Source organism: Schistocerca serialis, chromosome 2 (genome assembly GCF_023864345.2).
Source record: "Schistocerca serialis cubense isolate TAMUIC-IGC-003099 chromosome 2, iqSchSeri2.2, whole genome shotgun sequence".
Taxonomy (NCBI): Eukaryota; Metazoa; Arthropoda; class Insecta; order Orthoptera; family Acrididae; genus Schistocerca; species Schistocerca serialis.
Window position 1 is genome coordinate 427,191,022 of NC_064639.1, and position 18,259 is coordinate 427,209,280.

Sequence of the window (18,259 nt, forward strand, 5' to 3'; positions counted from 1 at the left end):
TCTAAAGGCAAGAATTGATGTTATTGTATCAGTATTAGTATGTCAGTAGTCTAATGTAGACCATATCGTAATGATGAAATTATACTCGCTCAAACAGGTTCTCTATTTCCGCCACTTTTTATTGTGTAATGCCAGTCGTGTATGGGCCATTTGAAAGTCGGTTGTTGTAGGCCATGTATACAAGTTTTTGGTTTGTTTCTAGGGAATAATGCCGGTGAGAGTCGAGGGGAGTAGTCCGAGACTGTGATGAGGCAAGTTGTGTCAAGTGTTTTGAAGGAGAAATGACCGGAAGGGCTGCAGCAGATGGTTTTATTGTTCCTAGATTTACAAAAAATTGAAATTTGTGGTAAGGTCTTATGGGACCAAACTGCTGAGGTCATCGGTCCCCAAAGCTTACACACTACTTAATCTAACTTTAACTTACACTATGGATAACACACACACTCGAACCTCCGACGTGGGGAGGCGCACTGACCGTGACAAGACGCCCTAGATTTGGACTGACAAGGTGAGGTCACTACGTTCGGATCACGGATTTACTTCAGACTTTGTACACATTTTATTGCCCGTTAGGACAACACAATCTGCAAGTAGTAAGGCGTACTATTTAGGCAATTTCGAGAAAATCGCAAGAGAAGATTTACACGTCAGTAATGTAACGGTGCATTACAACCCTCACCCCGAGATGGTGGGGTCACGAGGTTAGCGTTCAAGCTCCATAATCGGTGGATCGCTGGAAGGGGCTCCTTCGTTTTTTAAATGTATTTGTTCCTACACTAATCGTATTATTTCGTACGTATTACATTTGAAAGGTAGTATGATCAATAGGAACGTGTATTTGTATGAACATTTATTGAATTCTCAATGTTATTTGACTTTTTACTAATTTTTGTATTACAACAGATATTGTGCGACTTCTGTTTCAATAGACAAGTTAAAAACTTCACCAAGCTCCTCCAAACCCACTCATATTTGGTTGACAACGAACGAGAAATTGCATCTCGAGAAGATGCAACTAAAATATATCGCCAATTTTCGGCACGGATGTTTACGAAAATATTGCGTTGTGCATGGTTTGAAACCAAATTGTCGGAAAAAAGAGCAATTTTTCAAAATGTCAACGAGTTTTGTTTTTCCTTATAAACTCTGAAGATCCCTTGCGCATGTGGGAAAACTAGATTCATTCGATGTAGCAGATGCCAGTTTAAAGTATGTTCCCCTGCCCGTATGAAAAGTACCATCCTGCAACTTGCAATGTCGAAAGCACATCTGACAATCGTACATTACCCTCACATTCTGACATATTGTAACTTATTGTAATATTAAATAAAATAATTTAAATATTTGATTATCGATCTGTATATCGAAACGTGCAGCTACAAAGCTCTCGCTACGTTCCCGATTGCAGTTGGTATAAGGGATTTCGGAAAACACGACAGCCATACATTTTCAGGAAAACTTTATACGTCTGTTCGCTTACTTGTTGATAATTAGTAAATATAATGTTTGTAGTGACAGTAAAAAACAGTAAACAACCACATAACACTGGAAATTCATTGAAAGTTCATGAAAATACATGTTGTGTCTTTTCATCGTATTACCTTTCAAATGTAATATGTATGAAATAATATGACTAGTGTTGAAAAAACATACATTTAAAAAAATGAATATGATTCCATTCAGCGATCCAGCTATTACACAGCTTGAACGCTAATCACATGACCGCTGTCATTTCTTGGTTAGAGGCGCAATGCACCGTTATATCAATTACGTATCTTGCGATTTTCTCCAATTCCCCTAAGTAGTACACCGTACCACATGTTCATTATGTTGTCCTAATGGACTACTAAAAATGTACAAAGTCTGACGTAAATCCCTGATCTGGAAGTTGTGCCCTTTCCTTATGGCATTAAAATCATTGTAAGGAATCACCTGACATCTGTGACACCTCAGATGGGGATTTTCAAACAGACGTTTGAAGAAAATTACGAAGAAGTACTTGTAAGGCACACGTCAGATTTAGATTCCAGGTTAATGTCGCTAGCAAACATTGAGATTCACGAACTGACTTACGATTTGGCAGAAAATTTAAAACAGCCTCATAGATTTAACAGACAAAAGAAATTGTCAGGTAAAGATACGCATCAAACTTTGCAAAAAGCAACCAGAAGTGTCTTACAGGAAACCTCAGACTACAAGTTTAAAGCGATGCGTTAGGATCAATCGACCACAAGTTGAAAAGTTTTTTAATCAACTATTTCCTTTATTATCTCGTCGTTTTGACTGTTGTATGGTCTACACTACCCGACCTTTACCGTAACATCTCGAAGTGTAAGTCTTATAAAATCTTTTCTTGCTGTGTGTCATTTTGGTTAGAAATCTCCTTTTTACTATTTACACCAAAACAAATGTTCAAAAAAAGTTTCATGCTGTTATATCTTATTTCAAATCAAGAATAAAAAGTTTTATACTAATTCTGGTTTGTGCGGCGTTCCCCTGTATGCTTCAGTTTTAAATGCATCACTTTGGGAAATAATCGTGGGAAATTAAAATATAGAAATAGGTACATGACAGCGAAAGAATGTCGTAAGAAAAAAGATTGTAAACATCTCACACGCACAGCTAAACAAACCAGATCAGTAGTCATTAATGTACAATGCAGCTTCCATTTTATACGACTTGATCAATTTTAACGTCTTTATGCCACGATCAGTGAACGCGCAAAATTTGATTTTGACCGCAACGTGAGTTTCTTCGACGGCGGAGCAAATTGGAGTGCTTTTCGCTTTACGCTTGCGGGGCAGGTGCCTCAGACGCGCAACATCTGTTACATATCAATTGCCTTCTCATTTCATTCCGAAAACATGCCAGGTCTCCTCCATCAAGAAGTATTCTATATGAATAATACAGGATGTCATTGGTATGGATGAAGTATGGCGGCAAAAATATACGGGAGTCAGATGGATCGATAGCGGGTAAGTGTGTATAAGAAGAATATGGCAAGTAAATCCGAATACCATAGACGACGTAAGTTTAAAGGACAACAGGAGAGATTTTTCGAATTCAGAGCATCGCCTGTATTATAAACCAAAATCATAACTATGAGCTAAAAAATAACATTAGTCAGGCCACAATGGGAGAAATTTAAATTATTCTCTTAAAAGATTGCCTAATATGTATTAATCGTTGGGGATTTTTCTATTTCAGGGCATCGCCTGTATTATGAATCAAAATCATAACTACGAACTAAATTATAACAGTAGTCAGGCCATTATTATGAGATAAATTTAAATTATTCTCTTGCAGGATCGCCCAATAGGTATTAATCGCTCAGTTCCCTTCCGTTAGACATACGGCTGTCATACGTTCTGGTTTTTCCGGATTTGTGCTAGTTTTGAGGGCGTCCGGGAAAGTCCTGGATTTATTTTTCTTTTTTTTATACAACTGTCCGCGATCAACCCGGGCCTTTTTTGTGTCTGGAGAAAGTCGATTGATTAGAAAGAATGTTAGTAAAACTTGGTTCAAAGTCAGTAAATGAGGACTGGGTATAATTAGTTTCTGTCGTTTTATATTAAATAACAAGCGGAAAGCACGCTTAGATGCTCTTCTACATGTCCCGTTATTTTCTATTCCATACCTCTTTATTGAGAACAAAAGAAAGTCGCCCACAATAGACGATCGCAAGCACTGCGGCTTTCGCCGCCGCCTCCTCCGGGCCCCCCTCCCCCCCCCCCCCCCCCCTTCCACGCTGCCAGTCAGTTATCCTATGCGCAGGCAAGCCAATTGTGCAAGTAAACGTTACACTCCACGCGTCCATGGCGCAACTATAATGACTATGCTGAAGTTCATCGACTTACTTGGGTTTGTATCATTTATATTCGTTAAGAGTTTTTAACTGGTGGTATTATTTGCTATCGGGGAGTTTTCGGCGTCTTTGTCTGGGCTCGGCAGTTTAAGAGATGGCAGATCTACTTGAAGGATCTGTTGCGGGCGCCTGAGGGGGGGAAGGGAGGGCAAACTGTGTTCCGTGGAACATTTGTGTTCCGTGGGAAATAAATGAGTGCTCCACGAGAAACAATTACTAACATGGCGTTTTAGGACACTTTCACGATACTAATCATTGTTTTTTATTTTTTTATTTGTGTTATTAGTTGACTATCTCAGGTGCAAAAGCCGCTAATTGCATGATAAGCGAATCTGAGATAATCGCAAAACTCGTTCCATCCAAACCTATTAAAGTAAAGGACATCATTTATTTTTTAAAAAAATAAGCTAAAGGTAGTTAATTACTCGGTATTAATGGCTGATACCTGCGATTAAGTTTTATACCTGAAAATCTTAAGTGAAATACTGACTTAGCGGTTTTTGCACCCAATTTATGCAGTTGGCATGTTTTGTAAACTTGCCGATCAAATTACGAAACAAACATTCGACTGCAAAACCCGCTATTCGGTGACACGTTACGAATGACGGAAGGATGGAATGTAATTATTGCGAATGTACGCAAAATACATTTTATTTCAAAGATAAGTCTGAAAATCCTACAAAACTGTCGTATAGAAATACGAAGGCGACATTATTTTAACAGATAAACTGACATGTTTAACGTCAAAAAGAGAAGAGAAATGAATGGTCATCATCAGGCTTTTTTTTTAAATTATGCCATCATACTTTTGACATCACAAGATAGTGTAGAAAATAAAATAAGCTCCAAATTGCATCTTAGAAAGCCGATAAAATTGGCGGAAAGTTATATCTTAGATAAAACAGCGACAAAAAATACTAGAAAATGAAATTGCCTGAAAATTGATTTAAAGTGACGCCGATCAACTCAAAGTCGCTTCCGTCTCCTTCCTCGTTCTGAGGGTTGGCGGCGGCAGGAGCGACTCTAACAGTGCCTTCCTGCTCGTCTGCCACATTGGTGTAGAATTTGAGTTTGTCGTTGGTCGCCCAGTCTTCACCAAAGTGGAGCTCCAAAAGCTTTTTGACGTCTCCGAGTTTGACTTCTGAAAGTCCTACACCTCCTGTGACTGCTGTTGGGCCGTTTCCTACGCTGAAACTTTTCCCGCCCTTCAGGATGCTGTTCCCTTCTTCAGCTTCAAAATTATAGAAGGGCTCTCCACGAGCTGGGCAAACCTTTTTGTTCTTGCTTTTCGTGAAAATGATTTTTTTTTCCTTTTTGATCTGGAAATGCCAGTTACCAGTCACTTTCAAAGAACCTTCCGCGTAGGCCATAACAATTATAGTTGGAGTCGCGAACGATGGCGGTCGAGTTTAGGCTTGTCCTGCGCACCTACACTCATGCTCATTAATTACGGATAATGATGATACATGCTGAAACAACGCTCTGGTGGGCGGTTTGCGGGTTTAAATCACCTCGAGGTATGACCATGCGGTGCATTTGACCTGCGGTCGTCGCACGGTGGCGCTGGCAGCAGTCCACATACGTAGAGGTGTGTTGGAGCATGTCAGAGTGCGGTGCAGCGAGTTAGTGTGGAGACGTCTTCAGAGGGGGTAATGGTGACTGTGTGTTGAAAATGGCTCAAAGAACACATATTGATGACGTTATGAGGGGTAGAGTACTAGGGCGACTGGAGGCTGGTCAAACACAGCAGGTCGTAGCATGGGCCCACCGTGTGCCACAAAGTGTGATCTCAAGATTATGCCAACGATTGGAGCAGACAGGAAACGTGTCTAGCCGCTACAGTACGGGACGTTCACAGTGTACAACACCACAAGAAGATCGATATCTCACCATCAGAGCCGGCAGACGGCCACGCAGTACTGCAGGTAGCGTTGCTCGGGTCCTATCCGCAGCCACTGGAACAGTTGTCTCCAAACACACAGTCTACAGACGACTGAACAGTCATGCTTTATTCGCCCAGAGACCTGCAAGGTGCATTCCACTGACCCCTGGTCTTAGTAGAGCCCGTAAAAACCTGGTGTCAAGAACACAGTACATGGTCATTGGGACAGTGGTCCCAGGTTATGTTCACGGACGTGTCCAGGTATAGTCTGAACAGTGATTGTCGCCAGGGTTTCATTTGGCGTGAACCAGGAACCAGATACCAACCCCTTAATATCATTGAAAGGGACATGTGTAGAGGTCGTGGTTCGATGGTGTGGGGTGGAACTATGATTGATGCACGTACACTCCTGCATCATGTGTATGGGGACGTCATTTTGCGCCAGTATGTCCGCCTTTTCAGGGGTGCAGTGGGTCCCACCTTCCTCCTGATGGATGATAACGCACGGCCCCACCATCGTGGAGGAGTACCTGGAAACAGAAGATATCAGGTGAATGGAGTGGCCTGCCTGTTCTCCGGACCTAAACCCTATTGAGCACGTCTGAGATGCTCTCGGTAGACGTGTCACTGCACGTCTTCAAACCCATAGGACACTTCAGGAACTCCCACAGGCACTGGTGCAAGAATGGGAGGCTATACCCCATCAGCTACTTGACCACCTGATCCAGAGTATGCCAACCCATTGTACGGCCTGTGTACGTGTGCATGGTGACCATATCCCATATGGATGTCGGGGTACATGCGCAGGAAACAGTGGCGTTTTGTAGCACATGTGTTTTGGAACGGTTTTCTCAACTTATCACCAATACCGTGGACTTACATATCTGTGTCGTGTTTGTTCACTATGCGCCTGTGCTGTTAGCGCCAGTTTTGTGTAGTGCCACGTTGTGTGGCACCACATTCTGCAGTTATCCTTAGTTTATGAGCATGAGTGTATGTCACGCATACTCCGACAGCCAATGAGCTTTCAGTAGTGTTCTGACCGCTCTGCTCTGAATGACGTAGCTAATGAGAGTATTAAACATGATCGTAGAGAGTTGTTTAGTGAATTTCTATTTAATTTGTTGCGAGTTGTCATCGCTGTTGGTGGTGGTAAGTGATAAATTCTACATAACCTAGCGATAGACATAATTTGCAGGATATACGCTTCCTTGAAGCGGAAACACGCGCATGCGCATGCCGCAACTGTCGGCTGGAATCGTCAACAATGACATTCCCTCCGTGTCTCGACAAGCCCGAACCGCCATCGTTCGTGGATCAGACTACAGGGTATACACAATTTTCATTCCATAAAATTGCTTTAATAATACTTTTTTTGTTCTTATCTTTATGTTTTGGGAACATTTCTTTCCCACTGAGCAAGGCGCCGCTTCCTTTTCCGGGAGGGACCGTCGCACTCGTTCTCGTTCTGGACATTTTCAAACTACTACTACGGGTTCTATTTCTTGCAGAATAATTTCAATTACTCCGACTGCTTTTGTACCATCTTGTCATTTAAACCGTCCACAAAATCACTCAGTTTCTTCAAAATAATCACGCAAATATTTCAACACACATGCTGTTGATCAGCTGAACTTTACTTGCCAGCGTGTATTTCGACAACGCATCGGCAATGAGAGTTTCACTGTTGAGTACGCGTTCGCTACAGTGCAGCCACCCTAACTGTGAATAAGAAAAATAACCCTTCCAATCCTAATAAATGGAAATGTAGCTTTGAATTTTTAGAATGGTAAGCTTGATGTAGTTGCCGTGGGTTGCCTCCGGACATGACACGGCGACCGACATGCTTGTTGAACTTGGCAGGTTTTGCAAACGGTGGACATATAACGAGCTTTACACCCGAAGAGAATGAGCCGTTAACGGCTTTTGCATCCAGACACGATTTTCTACAGTCATTTTCAACGATTTATAGTGGGTTTTGCATCCAGAAACCTATTTCATCGGGTAGTCGCTGAAAAAATCCATACACCAGTGTGTTCATATCAAAATCGACAAAAAATGCATTTAGCGGCTTTTGCATCTGGCTACTCAGTTATGGTTTAAAATCTCTGAAACACTTTCCTCTTTTTATAAAATTTTATTAACTTTCAAAATAAACAGTGTTCCGTCAGAGGAAAAGTATGTGAACCCCTGCTCTAGGGAAAATTCTCAGACCTAGGGAGTATTCATTTAGCTTAATAATGTAAAAAAAAAAAAAAAAAAAAAAAAGAATTTGTAACAGCACAGCTTGGATTTAAAATACTTGGAAATTTATCACTAAAATGTGCTGAAAATGTCGATAAAATGTAAAACTAATACAAAACATATATAACCTCTGTTATAAAATGAACTAGAGCAATGAAAAACTTTGTATAATTGATGTCAGATCTCTGTTTTTCTTTCTATTTCTTTTTAACCATCTTAGAGCTATTGCAGAGTATGCCAATCAGCATTTCTAGATTTCCGAAAGCGAGGAAACATCTGTTGTCGGACAACATATACAACTCAAGGCACCTATAGAAACAATCTGATAGGCCATTCCGGGGGTTGCGCTGATGTTGGCTAATGCGTATGATGTCAGCGGGAATACCGTTCGTGGCTTCTGCTCTTGGGACTCGTAATACCGTCTGTGCAGACCGCGAGATTTTCAACACCAGTTTCGTGAACTGTATGTTGTAAAGTGCTGATGCACGTTAACAAGTATCGCTTAGATCTAAAATTATTAAATAAACACTTGTATGTTATAATAACAGCCACTTTCGAAGATTACACCTTGATTCATAAATATTCATTATAGCTCAGAAAAATTACGAAGGATCCCACTGAAAATATTTCTCCACGGCAAGTGTTTTCATGTTTCCTGTTCAAATGACTCTGAGCACTATGGGACTTAACTTCGAAGGTCATCAGCCCCCAAGAGCTTAGAACTACTTAAACCTAACTAGCCTAAGGACATCACACACATCCATGCCCGAGGCAGGATTCGAACCTGCGACCGTAGCGGTCGCGCGGTTCCATACTGTAGCGCCTAGAACCGCTCGGCCATTCGGGCCGGCCTTGTTTCCTGTTTTATGTTCTATGTTCAGATACCGTATTTAATGAAGGTTCTTGGACTGACGTAGAGCGAAACCACTTTTTGATGCATTTCGGGAAACTTTGACGTTATTGTAGAAATTATCTTTAGCATCACTTTGTCACACGTAGCAATTGAATGAAAAGTCACCACACGTCTGGAGGTTATGGAGATGCACTCATTACCGGTGATGTAACCTGAATTTAGACTGAACCCTAGGAACTGTCAGTGTAAGATAGAATCTTATCTGATGTGAAACACTATCTAATTTATCGTTTTATTGCAGAAGAAAACTGGCAATTTACCATTAATAATGGAAATGCGAAGTCATTCCACATGAATACTAATAGAAATCCGCTAAACTTCGGTTGCACGATGAATCCCACAAATCTAAAGGCTGTAAGTTCAACGAAGCACTTAGGGATTACAGTTACGAACAATTTCAACGACCACATAATTATATCGTAGGGAAAACAAACTGCGATTTATCGGCAGAACACTTAGCAAATGCAACAGGTCTACAACAGAGACTGCATACACTGCGCTTGCACGTCCTCTTCTGGAGTACTGCTGTGTGGTGTGGGATCTGCATCAGATAGGATTGACGGAAGGTCTCGAAAAAGTTCAAAGAAGGGCAGCTCGTTTTGTACTATCGCGAAATAGGGGAGAGAGTGCCACGAGCTTGACACGCGAATTAGGGTGGTAATCATTAACGTTAAGGCGTTTTTCGTTGCGATAGGATCTTCTCATGAAACTTCAGTCACTATCTTTTTTCTCCGAATGTAAAAATATTTTTCTGGCACCCATCTGCATAGAGAGAGATGATCATCGTAACGATATAAGAGAAAACAGAGATGGAATGGAAAGATGTAAAATAAATGTTCGTTATTCCCGCGCGCTGTTTGAGATTGGAACGGTAGAGAAATAGTCTGCAGGTTGTTCGACGAACCCTCTGCTGGGCAGTTTATTGTGAAATGTAGAGCAGTCGTGTGGATGCAGAAGCACATCTATGTACTTCTACAACGTATTTCGAATACTTGGCTTGCAGGAGCCTGTTACTTCTTTTCAACGCGTCGTTTTCTCTCCTCAGCAATTGTCTTAATTTTTAACTTGTCTGTTTCGTGTTTAGCAGTAACCACTACGTCAAGAACTACATCTGTGCCGGTCGACTGATCTAATTCAATTTTCTACAGAGATAAATCCTCTATGGCGGACAGCGTGCTCTTCTCTTTTCACATCGGCGGTCTCTATAAAAAATATGTACGTTGTTCTTGTTGGTGCTTGCGACAACATGGAATTTTTTGTGATGGCAAAAAGTCACCCTCTAATTATCTTTTCAAAGAAAATCGTAAAAGCTCATTTTTAAATTCCCGTTCAGAATCCTCGGAAAGGAAATTATCTCAATAAACCCTTGCATTATCAGAATTAACAGGATCATTTCTTTTACAGCGTGACACTGATACGCGCTGCAATTCTCTTATCCTTAGGAAATCGACGGTAAGCGACATCCACAGTTCAATATGAAGCATTTTTGCATTCAGCAATAGCACAGTAATTTCTAGTTTTGCTCGTAGTTCTACAAATCGACCATTAAGAAGAACAGCTAATAAGCAACTGCGGTCCATTTATTTCAGCTCAGGGATTTGAGAATTTGCCTGAATTAACAGTGCACGTGTAGCATTCTCGACTCCCGCTTCTCGCTTTCCGTATTGCTGAGAACAAGCTGTTTCGCCAGCAGTCTGCTTGACAAGCCAATAGGGTATGCCCTGCGTAAAACTGGTATTTTCCTTTAGTTTCAAATACGACTCTAAAAAATTGACACAGGAACATCGACACTTCACAAATGGGCATACAAAATATCGATGTTCCTGTTTCCGTACCCACACCTGCTACAAGTTGTAGACAAATCATAAATTTATTTTCAGCAAGTACGAATGCATTCTTGAGCAACACTGTGGCGTTTTCCCTAGAGGCACGTGCATACCCGTTCGTGCCAGTATTATAAGAATGAATTTTTGTGTCATAAATGGATGCTAAAACAAACATGTAAGAAATTAAGTCATATCTTGAAAAAAAAAAGACATCCTTTAAAAATTAAATACTGTGCGGCACCTAGATGAAAAACGCAAAATTAGATCTACTTTTGCAAAATTAAATTTAAATTTCCGTAGCCAGAATATTCCGGAGCTGAATGCCTGTAAACAAGGATAGAAAGACTACACGCCAACAAATTCTGGGAATTATTAATAAACTATAATAAAAAGAAATGAAGCTGGCGATCGACTGAGTGACGAATATATTACATGCGTCGCTGTCCCGTTGAGAAGAATATCCATGGTGAGAACTGCGTGTCGGAAATGTTGGCGTACTAGCGAAAGAAAGTCACCCTCTCCGTTCCATGTCACTAGGTGCACACATCTAAATAAATTTCAAATGGTTGTTGTATTGGTGTAACAAAACAGTTGAATGACAAAACACGCTCGACAAAAGCTTTCTCCTTCAAACTGCAAAACAACCGCCAGGCGCTAATTTAAAGTAGCAAATTATGTTCTATTTCTTTTCATTGCCAAGAGGATGTGCATTTGTACGATTTGGCCGCTGACCAGTACTTATCGGCAGAAGTTAGAAGTCGCTGTCATTACATCTACTACCAACCCATGCGATTTAATACGGGTAGCGCCCTTTGAATAACTGTTGTACAATAACCTCCGTTTGGTTAACTGCGTAATCACTGCTGCAAATAAGCACCACACGTCAGCGTGAACGTGTCTATATTGTGCTATCACACAACTCAGCTGATCGGCATGGTGCGAGAATGTTGTCGGCAGTGAACGAAGTACTCTCAATTTTCCCATAGTCAACAAAGAGTTGCAAGTGAACAGTGGCGCATGAATGTTTTACTTATAATTTTGTCCAGTTTGAGATCTAAAGGCATTCTGAATAGAGTGAATGGAAACCAAGAATGCTCGCGATGAAATATCTCAAGAAAAAGGGTAAGTCGAACTCAGATACCTGTATGACGGCCATGCTGAAAGTAGTGAGCAGCTCTTTGTTAAAATTCCAACTCCAACACTGTAATAGCAGCAGGATCGTAATTTTTTTTTTTTTTTACCACATGTTGTCATATTGTGATTCCAATAGCGTTTATGAGGAAACCAAGCCGAGTACTTTCGAAACGGCCGACATCAGTGTTCTGTCTTGACAGCATGATTCCACTGAATTGCTTGTGTGAGGCAGAAATTCACCTCAGACTTCAATGTGCCTATAGAGATGCCTGCATGAGCGCCAGCAGTGTAAAGCCGGGTTCACATACGCAACTAATGTGGCGCCACGGCTAGTGGCTTTCTGTAGTGGCATCAAGAGCCACCTTTCACACAGGATACCACAAATTCGTCGTAGTTGCGCAGCTTTCAGTGTGGCGTCAAATGAGATCATAAGTGCGATTATGAACGTCTTACCGTAGTGCAGGTTATGGCATCAGAGTTGTGACAAGAGTTAAATACAAAGAAGACGAAACGCAAATGTTGGATACGAAAATAGATTTCACACAGTGGTCACAAACACATTTACAAAAGAAGTAACACTTGAAATGAAAATGCTGTTTGCCATGGCAAACTAACCAACAGCTGGCATATAAATGTCCAGGATTTTAGAATCTTATTATATTCGTTGCTATTGGCATTTTTAATAACTAAATTTTATTTTAACAGCTGCCACATCACACTCGGGATCTACTACCTGCATATAATCCACAATTTACACAATGCTAGGTCTCATAAATCACTATGTTTGTACGATTCGCATTTTTGTAATAAGTTTATTTATTTATTAAACCAAAAATCTTTTTAAGATTATGGTATACGTCATTGGTTTGCAAATATTGCCCCTCCTCTCTCTCTCTCTCTCTCTCTCTCTCTCTCTCTCACACACACACACACACACACACACACACACACACACACACACTGCTGCAGAAAATCAAACATAAGTTGCTGTTCTTGTAGTTCCAGAAGCTGGAAAACTGTACCTGCCGGCCACTGTTTTCACTTTTTTCAATAACCCTGAAGTCAAATGGAGTACAGCAACAATTACTCCACGAGAACTGCGGGAGAATGCTCGTGTTTCGAAGTGCTGCCACAAGGGAGTAGTGGTTGAAGGAAAGTGGCGTAACATAGTAAAACCAATTCGAACTTTATGTTACATGACAAAAGTTGCGTCTCTGAAGTTGCGTCATTAAAAAGTGGGAGTTCACAGATGCAACTGCTAGCTGTGGCAACACTTTTATTGTGTGTGTGAACCAGTGAGCTCCATACTAAACTGGAGGGACGACTACACGAAGCAAAGCCGTGACGCGTGACGTCATAGTCGCCATGTTAAACCGGCGCAAGGTGTAAAATTGTTCTGCTACCTAGAAAAAAATGCAATAAAATACGACGCTGTGTGTGTTTTGTTTATACTTCACTGTTAGCTGTCGCCTTGTACCTTCTAACCCTTCCCTTCAAGATAAATTTCGCAATTACTCTGCTGTGTTTACATACGAAATTTCCTTACAGCTGCTAACGCTGATGACAAATTATGCTTCTCAAAAAATATTACCTCTATGCAACAGATTTTTTGCTTTCACTTTCCGCACTTTATTTCCTGACTGACGAAACAATGCAGCGATATAAAATGACCAAAACATTAACATGAAAAAATTCTTATTATAGTTACCTCATCATGTATGTGCCGAACTTTCACACAATAACACATTTGAACCGCTAACGAGAAAAGTTATGTACACATTAATAGGCAACAAAACTGCTAAACTATTGTTTTCTTGCTAATTTCATCTGCCAACAGGGGAAAAATCTTTAATGTTATTATAAATCACTTTATAGGTTAACAATTTAAAGGCAAAAATTTTGGGAAAGGAAGGAGGCAGCAACAAGTAAACATCAATTTTCAATTTTTCTTTTTCATGTTGCTTCATTCAATATATATTCACATGTCATACATTGGCAAATGTAAATAGCTCCCCAACCTCAGCCTCACGCCAGAATAGTTAACCTGTGCAGCAGCTGTTGCTTTTTTGGTGTATGCCTTCAATATAATCTGAAACACTAAATATGGCCGCCGAGTAAGATCACAGGTATTTTCTTCGTCCGCTAAAAGAAGTTATTTAAGAGGAAATAGTGTCAAATTTATATTTTCTCTGTTTTGTATACTTACTGTAGTGTCCGTTCTTGTCACACAACTGAATATTAGCGTCCCATCAAAGCTTGTTCTTGGAACAACTTTTTCTTTAGGTGAAGTCCCGATAATGGCGACATAATCCGAAATTTTGCGTGACACAAACACAAAAAATTCTATTCAAGTTTTCTTGATAGTGTAAAAGTCGTTTAAAAAAGACAGCTACTAGTTTCATCAGTGTCTACTGTCGCAATAAAAGTGTAATTATACGTTTCTAAATCGTGTTTAACTGACACATTTCGTACTGTTTACTAGTTAGATAGACGCGATCTAAGCCTAAATTTTCGGAGTTATAAACGTTTAAAAACCTGACCAAACATGCCTGATAATGTAAATCCTCTAAAATCAAAGTAATTATAAATTCATTCTTCTGTCATTGTATCTCTACATCTGTACAAAAACAACAACCACCGCACATAAGACCTTTGTGTCGTTTTATGTTTACACACAGCCAGTCTCACGACCTTGACAAATTTAAAACATTCTTTAAACTTTATTATTCTTTCGAAACTGACCATGAGTGAGAAATGTGGGAGATGTTGTAGGATAGTGAGTAGAGGATTTGTCGCCAATGTTGTAGAAAATATTTTCAGAAGGGGGGGGGGGGGGGGGGGAGACGCAGTGGGGAGAATGTTTGAAGAACAGAAGTGGCTCTCTCCTGGAACTGTAGAGTATGCAGTAGAAACATTTTGATTGGGGACTGGGGAACAGGAAAGGAAAATCTGTGCCCTTCAGGCACAGTTGGAGGAGGCAAGGAAGGAACTCATAAGGATCAAGGGAGATAGGGGGAGGAGGGTGGTTGGGAACTGGCAGCTGGTAGGGGGATAGGAAGAAAGAGAACAGTTTTATCACCAATACCAAACATAGGTATCTACCACCACCAGAGTAAAGTGGAGAAGAGCCTCAGGTAGAGCGAGGAGCAGGAAATGTGCGGCACACTTCAACCGAGGCCAAGAAGCCTAGTGTGTACAAAGTGTTAGGAACAAGAATGCGCTGCCGCTAGGCACTAGCCATGGGCGAGGTGTAGGCTCCCAATTACAGGAATGTTTAGGGGCTGCGTACCATCCATTTTTGACACATATCTTTGATGCGGGTGTCACGATTATATAAGTCTTGCCTCACGCTGAGAATCCCTCGGTTTTCATTTGTACTGATGAGACATAAAAACACGTACTGGCTGAAGACTGCCATTATTTCTAACCATGTGAGTACAGACTTGAATTGCTCAAGCCTTTTGCTTGAAGCTATGCACAAGAAATTTCGTATGCTATGACATTCATAAATGGCATTTCCGCAGAGTTGGTGTTCCTGGGACCAAAACAACTCAAGAATATGATAAATTTTTATCTGAAGCAACACTGGTACGATATTTGATGAATAAGAGTATAAATACCTATAAATCTAACAATCACTGGTTCTGATAAACATACAAAGTTGTTTTCCTGCTATTAAAAAGACTCTGTTAGTTGCTCTTGCTTTGTCTGCAACTACATGCACAGCTGAATTTCCCATAAGTATTCTTTGAACAGTCCTACAATAAAGGAAAAACATGTTATGTGAGTTTTTCATGCTAACTAGTCTCGGAGGGAAAGTTACTGAAAAGACTGATTGGACTAGCTTAGTCAATTACAAATTTGGGCAAGTGCCTCAGCGGTTGTTATTCATCTTAAAACAAGGTCAGTTGTGATATTACATTCTACATTCATACTCCGCAAGCCACCCAACGGTGTGTGGCGGAGTGTAGTTCCGTAGCACATATGATCTTTTATAGTTATTCTTTTCTTCATCAGCTCTTAGCAGGAAAACAGTTGTTTTACATTTCTAACTGTGATTTGTAACCTTTCATTTTATGAGACCGAAACTACTTTTTTGTGAATAAATGTATTTTTGTAAGCTGTCCAACGAATATTAGTGTGAATATTACAGAACCATCAGATTAATAAGTCATGGCTGTGAATGATGACACAAATTATTTACAGAAGAATGGAAAAATTGCTAGAGGCTAATCAGGGAAGATCAGTTTGGGTTCCAAAGAAATCTAGGAACACACTAGGCCTTATGACACTACAATGTATCGTATAAGATGTGTCAAAGAAAGACAAACCTACCAAATGTTTATAGCATTTGTTGACTCAGAGAAAGCTTTTGATTATATTGACTGGAATGCACTGTTGGAAATTCTGTAGATACCAGGGGTAAAATACCTGGAACAAAAAGTTAGGCACAGCTTGTACAGAAAACAGATTGCAATTATAAGAGTGAACCACATGAAAGAACATAAGTAACTGAGAAGGGGGTGTGATGGGTTTGTAGCTTCTCAGTCTTTACATTGACCTAGCAGTGAAGGAAACCATTGAAAAATATGGAAGGGGAAATAGAGTTCAGGGAGACGAAATTAGAACTGTAATTTCCTGATGGCATTTTATTTCTGTCAGAGATGGCAAACGGACTTGAAAGAGTTGATAAATGCATAAATATTGTCGCAGAAAAATCTGAGTAGCACAGCTACTTTGTTGCAGTGGTTATGATATTAGGCTGTTACTTGAAGGGTCGTGAGTTCAAAGCTAACCTGAAGTGTAAAATTTTAATTTCTAAATTCGGTTCGAGTACATTCTGGAAGTATCCACAAATGTCAAGAATCATTGTTCTGGAATATTCTATAACTGTATTTATACCATATGTATTCTAGCCGGAGGCTGTTCGCTCCGCACTCTTTTATGTTCAAGTGAGGAATAAACCTTCGTTAAGTGAAGTTAGTGTTCATCATTCATCTAATTACACCTTCTTCTACGTGACATTATTATGGCGAAGACGCTGGGTATTGGAACTTGTGATAGTGCACATTATCGCAGACACAGTGGCTCGCTCCCATCAGAGCCGCCGTTTACGTGGCGAGAAACCCGAGTTCGAGCCATATTCAACAGACCGCAATCTAACGGAGACAGAAGAAGAGGATGTTACGAGGACAGCAACTGTGTGCCACCACATGAGACACCCTTCAGGGTTCTCTGATGACGATCGATGGCCAAGATCCAAACAAGTGGCTGAAGGTATATGAGCGTACAGCCAAATTTAACAAATGGGATGACACCGCGTGTTTGGATAACGTATTTTTCTACTTGGAGGGCACTGCTAAGCAATGATGTGAGAACAACGAGGAGATGTTCACAGGCTGGGAAGTATTCCAGGCAGAACTGCGCAAGTATTTCGGCGACACACAACGACAGAAGTGTAAGGCTGAAGGTAAATTAAAGTGCAGGGCACAGCGTCCAGGAGAAACTACAGCATCCTACATTTAAGACGTCTTGGAGCTGTGTAAAATAGTGGATCCTAGAATGAAGGAGGAAGATAAGGTTGCACATCTCACGAAGGGTGTTGCTGAGAACATGTATCAAGCCCTACTCCTGAAGGAGGTTTCGACAGCAGACAACTTCATAAAATGGTGCCAGTATATCGAGACAATGCATCAAAAAAGATTTACACACAAGAAGTTTGAACGGCTTCCAAATGTCGAATCGATGTCTTTGATGGAGGAAGGAACTTATTTTACAAGTGTTCTTCATCAGATAGTGAGAGAGGAGATTCAGAAAGCACTTGGATTGCACGGCGAGCAAAAATCCGAGACGCTTCAAGAGGTCATAAGGGAGGAAATGGAACGGACATTGAACCCAATCTCTCGTCCTTAATTTCCCTTTAAAACGGTGAAAAATTCGAGACCCAGGTGAAGTTACATTCCTATAATGCCGCATGAGGAACCTGTTTGGGCACCAAGGAAGACTGACATATGGAGGACCCAGGATAACCAACCAGTATGTTTCCACTGTGGATGACCAGGACATGTGGTGTGCTATTGTCGAGAAAGGCAGCGGATATTTGATGACGCCTGCGCCAGAAGACTGGAGACCGATCTTAGCCGATGCCAACTCCGGGACGGCGAAGACGTACAAGAAGGTGTGGGTGCAGGACGATGTAGGACACCATCGCCGCAAGCTAGCCACTGGAGAGGACGCTCCCCAACACGCCAATCAATGTCTCCATCGCTGCTTAGAAACTCCAGCCGATCACCTTGCCACCGCGACCTGGAAAACTAAAGGGTGCGATCTTCCTTGGAGGTGAGGCTGCTGAAGAGAAAAATCCTCCTCCGTCGATCACTAAAAAAACGATAGGA